Source organism: Glandiceps talaboti, chromosome 16 (genome assembly GCF_964340395.1).
Source record: "Glandiceps talaboti chromosome 16, keGlaTala1.1, whole genome shotgun sequence".
Lineage (NCBI taxonomy): Eukaryota > Metazoa > Hemichordata > Enteropneusta > Spengelidae > Glandiceps > Glandiceps talaboti.
Window position 1 is genome coordinate 11,305,391 of NC_135564.1, and position 6,415 is coordinate 11,311,805.

Below are 6,415 nucleotides of genomic sequence, written 5' to 3' on the forward strand. Positions count from 1 at the left end.
TTGTTTAACGGAAAGAAATAAAATTAATCAAATTAATGAAAAATCATACTGAAAGAAAACCAGTCAATAATTATAATTTGACAAAATGAAATAAACAAGTTAGTTTTAATTCATGTATATGTATTAGCTTCGTCTCTAGACTGCCACAGTCCAATTCTGATGAAGTCATTTATTTGTGATAATGTTTTCGTATCAGTTTGCCAATGAAAAGATGAAATCTAGCGGGACTGCGAAATCTCGCGCGATTGCGAACATCGTTTTCATCTGAATGGGACCACATTTAGATGATGAAATGACATTTCGCAGTCAAATGAGATTTCATTTTTTTAAATTAGCAAACCAATAAGAAAACATCATAAATAAATGATTACGTCAGAATGGGGACTGTGTCAGTATACTTCTTCTCCTGTAAAACGGATATTGTCGTTGCCAAATGTATGTCATAGTGTGTTGTCCTTGTACAAAGTTTGATAAAAATCGGTCTAGTCATGTCCATGTAATGGTTCTGGACATGGAAGAATCGAAACAAAATGGCCGTCTGGCGGCCATATTGGATCGTATCGTAAAATAAATTAAGGTGCATATGTATGCTATAGTGTGCTGTCCTTGTACTAAATTTAAAAGAAATGGTCCAGTCATTTCTGAGAAATAGCTCCGGATGCACGCACGAACGCATGGATGCACAGAGCCCAATCTATAGGTCCTCTTAGACTTCGTCCGGTGGGGACTAACTATCAGTGATATTACAATGATTTATAGATAGGGCTGTGGCAGTTAAACGACCTTTGGTTACTAAACCTAAAGCAATGGATTCGGGACAGCAATTTATTAGATTCACTTAAAATTACAGTAAATGTAAGAAGTAAAATTAACTATGCAGTGTGCTGTATTGTGCTTTGAGAATCTAGAGTATCTTTTGCAAGCACATGAAGAATATTTCTTGTCAACAGATGTTGGGGGGGGGGGGGGTCAGTGTGTTTTTTTATTTGTCAGAGAGGGGTTGGATTGTTTTGTGGATGAATCACAGGGGGGGGGGGGTGTCACTGTTTTTAAGGACAACACGAAAAAGAAGTCACTGGCCCACAAAAAACTGATCGCTCCCTAATACCGCGTTAAGGATAAAAAAGAATTACCTCACTTGATTTGTTTCGCCAGTGAAGGGCTAAATAAGGTTCCCCATCACATATTATGTTGGAGAGAGAATCAACCACTTCCCTTACGGCTGGTGCCCGGATGAGATGTTTATGGACATCTTTATTAAGTTCATCTTGGAAGGTGGCATTTAGGATGATACCCATGTTGGAATCTTTATAATGTGCAAGGCACTGGTCGTCAATCGTCTGAGACGCGAAGTCTTCAATGTTCATGGTATGCAAATGTACTACTTTGTTAATGTTTGGAAGTTGTATACCAAACATATCACGGAATATCTTGGTTCTTGTTGCCTCATACTTGTCTGTCTCGCTCCAAGTGATAACTTTAGTGTTTCTCGCATTACAAACTTTACTAAAATCCTCAATCGATACAAGTTGAGACAAGTGATTAACACTCAGTTGAAACAATTGAGACAAGTGGCGAACATCGAAGGTCAAGTTGAAGTTTCTGATGTGTTCTAAGGTATGACCGTATACATGTCCACCGTGCAGAAAGAAAGGCGTCATCACCATAGTCCGACCAGTAAGCAATGCCAAAATCATACTTCTCCGTAAATGAAAATATTGGGAATTCGCACCACCGCCTTCTAACGGTTTAATCGGTAACAGATAACGTTCGCCAGCTTGATGCGACTCGGAGAAATGATCTTTTGACGTTTTCAAATCGAATGATGTGTCTCCAACTTTCATTTGATCAGTGACTTGAAGATTCGTTGTGTGCAAAGGTTTCACTGACTTACCATAAACCTGTGCAGTATACACATCCTTTTTATCATAATCTATTATATTTACACCAATTTGCTCTTCTTCTGAGTATGAAATCTAATGAGTGAAAACAAGAAATTCGAAATATTTAAAAATCTAGCGTTGGGAACCTTTACCTTTATGTTATAAATCTGTTAAAAGCTGCAAAAAAATGTTTTTCAGCATCATCTAAAGAAATATTCGATGATTTCATGTACGAACTTCAATGTAAATATGTACTTAATCAGTCTGTCTGTCTGTCTGTCTGTCTGTCTGTCTGTCTGTCTGTCTGTCTGTCTGTCTGTCTGCCTGCGTATGTATGTATGTATGTATGTATGTATGTATGTATGTATGTATGTATGTATGTATGTATGTATGTATGTATGTATGTATGTATGTATATGTGTGTGTATGTATGTATGTATGTATGTATGTATGTATGTATGTATGTATGTATGTATGTATGTATGTATGTATGTATAGTGAGATTTGCAATTGGCTGAAATGACTGATTTTATGTCAGACAATAGAAACCACACTCAGTTGGAAAAAGCACTCTGACGAGAATTCATGAACTCCTACGCGTAACAATTTTCTTGCTTAATTTCATTTCATTCCAAGTGTGTGTGTGTGTGTGTGTGTGTGTGTGTGGTGTGTGTGTGTGTGTGTGTGTGTGCGACAGAGAGTTGCATTTATCGTGTCTACAGTGTATTTATAACATTAATGCAGATGTTACAAAATATAATATAACATTTATATTAAATTATTCAGATTTTGTTGACAGTCTTAACTGGTAACCGTGTACACCAACAACGCTTTTGATTTCCATGGGGTCCAATTGAGTTAATCGTGAATAGAAAAGAAACGCTTAGCTAAATTTGGTTGGTTAGTTTAAAATTTCACTTTCAAAATACAGTTAAAAATTTCATTTTTGTGTTCATGCTGGGGTTACTTGGGACGAAGATGGTGGAAGGTAGGTGTACATTAAAGTTAACTTCTTACAGTCCAGAAAAGGGGGTGGGACTCCGATCCAGATATCTAGAAAAGTAAAAGGTCGCAAAAAAATATCCTGCTAATGACTCAACTTGAAGCAACTTGTATTTCTAACTTTTGAAAAAAGAAGTACTAACAAACTAATGACAAAGTACTCACCTTGTGTCTGTGTGCCTGGTTTTTGGCAATCAATGCTGTCACATCAAACCATTCATAGTACACCAGGAACAGTATAACGAATAATACACACAAAGTTGGAATTCTTCGCAAGTTCGCCGTCCACATTGCAAACGTTTGTAGTACACCCTCACACTCTGCTAGCCTAGCTGAAAGTAAAATACAATCTGGTATCAGTTCTAACTTTAAATTGTACACGAGATCGGATAAGATTTCAGTGTATCATATTGTTTCCATTACCTCTTGGGTATATACGAATCAATCATTAGTTAGACAGCCGTCAACTGAGCATGTGAAATATTATTACAGTGGAAATCCATTGAACAGAAATAAATCATTGACAGACTCAACGCACACCATTAACATTTCTAAATCTTGCCATCTGGTATGACACAAATTAATGTTCAATATGTTACATTTTAATCCAATGATATGCCAGAAAATAATTTTGTTCAAATGTATATGATTTGGCAAACAGCCTGCTCTCGCAAATAATATGTAACAAGGATGGTATGGTTGTTATTATGCTCAAGTATAGCAAGTATCGATATTTTAATAGTGTGATCTTTCTCAAGCCATATGACGAGCTGTTCTCCTTAATCGATTTATGTTGTACTAATTGGGCTGGATCACGAAAATCGAACATTTAAGGGTAAATGAAAGTGTTACACTGTCATGTGTTACAATGGCAAGAGGTGATATACTTACCAAAATATAATAATCACATATGTAAAACAACATATACAGTCACATACTTGTAAAAGAATGGACCTTGTATTCAGTATTGCATAAGGTACACTGTATTAAACACATTTCAACCTTCGGAGTGTTCTCTCTGCTCGCCTATCTGAAAGTTAAATAAAATCTAGTATCTATTCGAACTGAAAGATAAATAATACAATGCTGTTAGATTGAAGTGTTGTCGTTTATATCAAGGAAGAGAAGTGTCAAAAGCAGCAGCAGCAGCAACAAGAATAATTCCAAGTTTGTATAAATTATGTGGATACTAACATCTTTCAAGTAAATCTAAATGTACTGAGGCCCCGGATGAACTTAACAGATACCATTTATATTGCATACAGAAAACCCCTTCCACTATTATACAGTACAACATATAACCTATAGCATAACTCGTGATTCTGTTTATTCTGCTGTATTTTAACTCGTTATCGCTCGTGAAAATACGGCGGCAGAATAAACCGAATCACTCGTGAAAACAACTTCTGTATGCCAAACCATCTATTGTGAGGCTGTGGGGTTCTGTCATAATCTTTTTGATTGTTATCGTTTATATAATCAGAAATGCCAATGAATGAATGAGGAGCAGGTTTCAAATAAATTTATATATGCACTCGTGCGTAATGTAAATGTGTAAAATCAAGAAAAATGACTCTTAAGAACCCAAAGTTTGCAAAAATGTCTTCATTTCCTGCAGTGGTGTTGCCCTTTAATCGAATATCATTAAACTCATATTTATAGTAAAACATGCTAAAAATCACTTTTCATTAATGATTGAGCTGTCATACCATGGTAATACTAGTCACTTCTAGTACTTTGTACTCAGAACTTTCTCGTGTCATATAAATCATTAGTTTAGCTGTATCCATCATTTCTAAGAGCTGTGACTCAAAATTCTCCAACGACAGCTTTTACAGCTGTTGATAGAAATAGGCAAGTACGTACTTTGTTGAACACTTATTAAAGTGGCACAAACTCTTCACTCAATTGAAATTATTCGCATAACACTACAATTAAACTATTCTTAGCATAATTCGAATGAGTAGGGATATATTAATATTTTGATCACTTGAAATTGTAATAAATTGTGTTTACAAAAATTGTCTATAAATCACTTCCTATACGTACAACTACGTTTTACAAGATTTTAGTTATTTGCTATTTATTGAGTTACAAACAGGCATGTGTCATTTACATTAATTTTTTTTCAAATAGAAAATCAGTTAATTTGCTGTATTCATTAAAAATACCAAATAAATACCAAGTTCTCATACACATGGTCACTTTATGAAATGCATTCCAAGCTTTTGCCGCCACATGTACCTTTTAGCCCCAGTGGTACTATTACAATGTGCCCCGTCCATCTGTCCGTAAAAAGTCATTAATAAGTAATAAGTAATAAGTCATTTCTCAGACATGCAATATCTGATTTCTTTCAAACCTGACACAAAGATGACATATCATGTGGGACATGTGCACGTCATATGCAAATTTGACCGAATGGCATCCATATTTGTACTTGACCTTTCACCTTGACCTTCAGGGTCAGTTATCAAAATCAAGCCAAGTCTTGCCTATCACAGAGACATTGTAGAATTTACATATTGCAAATTTCTTTTAAATCATGTTTACAAGTAATATTAAACAAAGGAGATTTACACAAGCATTATGTTTGGAGCTCAAGTCATTTTACTGAATAGCAGCCATATTTGTAGTTAACAATCATTATTTACTGCATAACTCAAAAACTACAATACATAGAGATTCCATTCAAGTCTCTACCCTATATTATCAGATGAGAACTATCTTTGGAGACCTTGACCTTTGACCTTGACCTTCAGGGATAATCATCAAAGTCAATTGCTTACATATTGCAGATACTTGTAGCAATTATGTGTGGCACTTAGATCATGTTTATAGATAATACAGAACCAGATAAACATACACAGGCATTGCTTTTGGTGCTCACATCACATTTCACTCAATGGCAGCCATATTTGTAATGTACAGTCATGATTTACCAATTAACTCATATTGCCAGGTTTAAACCAAATCTTTCTTTTTAGACATTGACCTTTGACCTAGACCTGGATCTTTAGGTTCGGTTACTAAAATTCAGCAATTCCCTTCATTACCACTTACACTTTGAAGTATTTATTTTTTGCCACAACTTTCTTTTAAATCATGTCTCCATTCAGTCACATTTAAGTGGGGAGAGGGGGGGGGGGGGGTTATGTCTTGTTAGATCTAAATTTTCTGTAGTGGTCTGAGCTCATACTGGAAAACCGTTAAAAGTTCCCAAAGTTCCATATATGGTGGCAGCTATTTAATTATCTGTCTATCTGTAATGTTTGACGGCATTCCTGGTAGATCCCGGATGTCATACGTAATTTTGTCTTCCAGCGTTCGTCCAATTTCAACAAAGTTTGACCAATTTGATACATGTGCTCTTATGAACACCATAGCGCCTGTGAATAATTGATAAGATAGAACAATTATAGAAAAGACAAGTATGTATGTATGTATGTATGTATGTATGTATGTATGTATGTATGTATGTATGTATGTATGATAGTTATTTCAGATGTGGACAACCCCCATACATACCA

The 6,415-nt window shown here is 35.4% G+C and overlaps 1 long non-coding RNA gene across 1 annotated transcript in view; it reads right to left on the minus strand.

Annotated features, from left to right (window-relative positions):
• The window catches only part of LOC144447057 (uncharacterized), a 3,975-nt gene extending 784 nt beyond the window's left edge, over window positions 1-3,191 (minus strand). Inside the window, exons 1-2 of the long non-coding RNA XR_013481994.1 lie at window positions 3,051-3,191; window positions 1,895-1,976 (exon numbers count right to left, since the gene is read on the minus strand). This is a non-coding gene — a long non-coding RNA (uncharacterized LOC144447057). The remainder of the gene's footprint in view (window positions 1-1,894; window positions 1,977-3,050) is intronic.
• Between the last annotated feature and the right edge of the window lie 3,224 nt (window positions 3,192-6,415).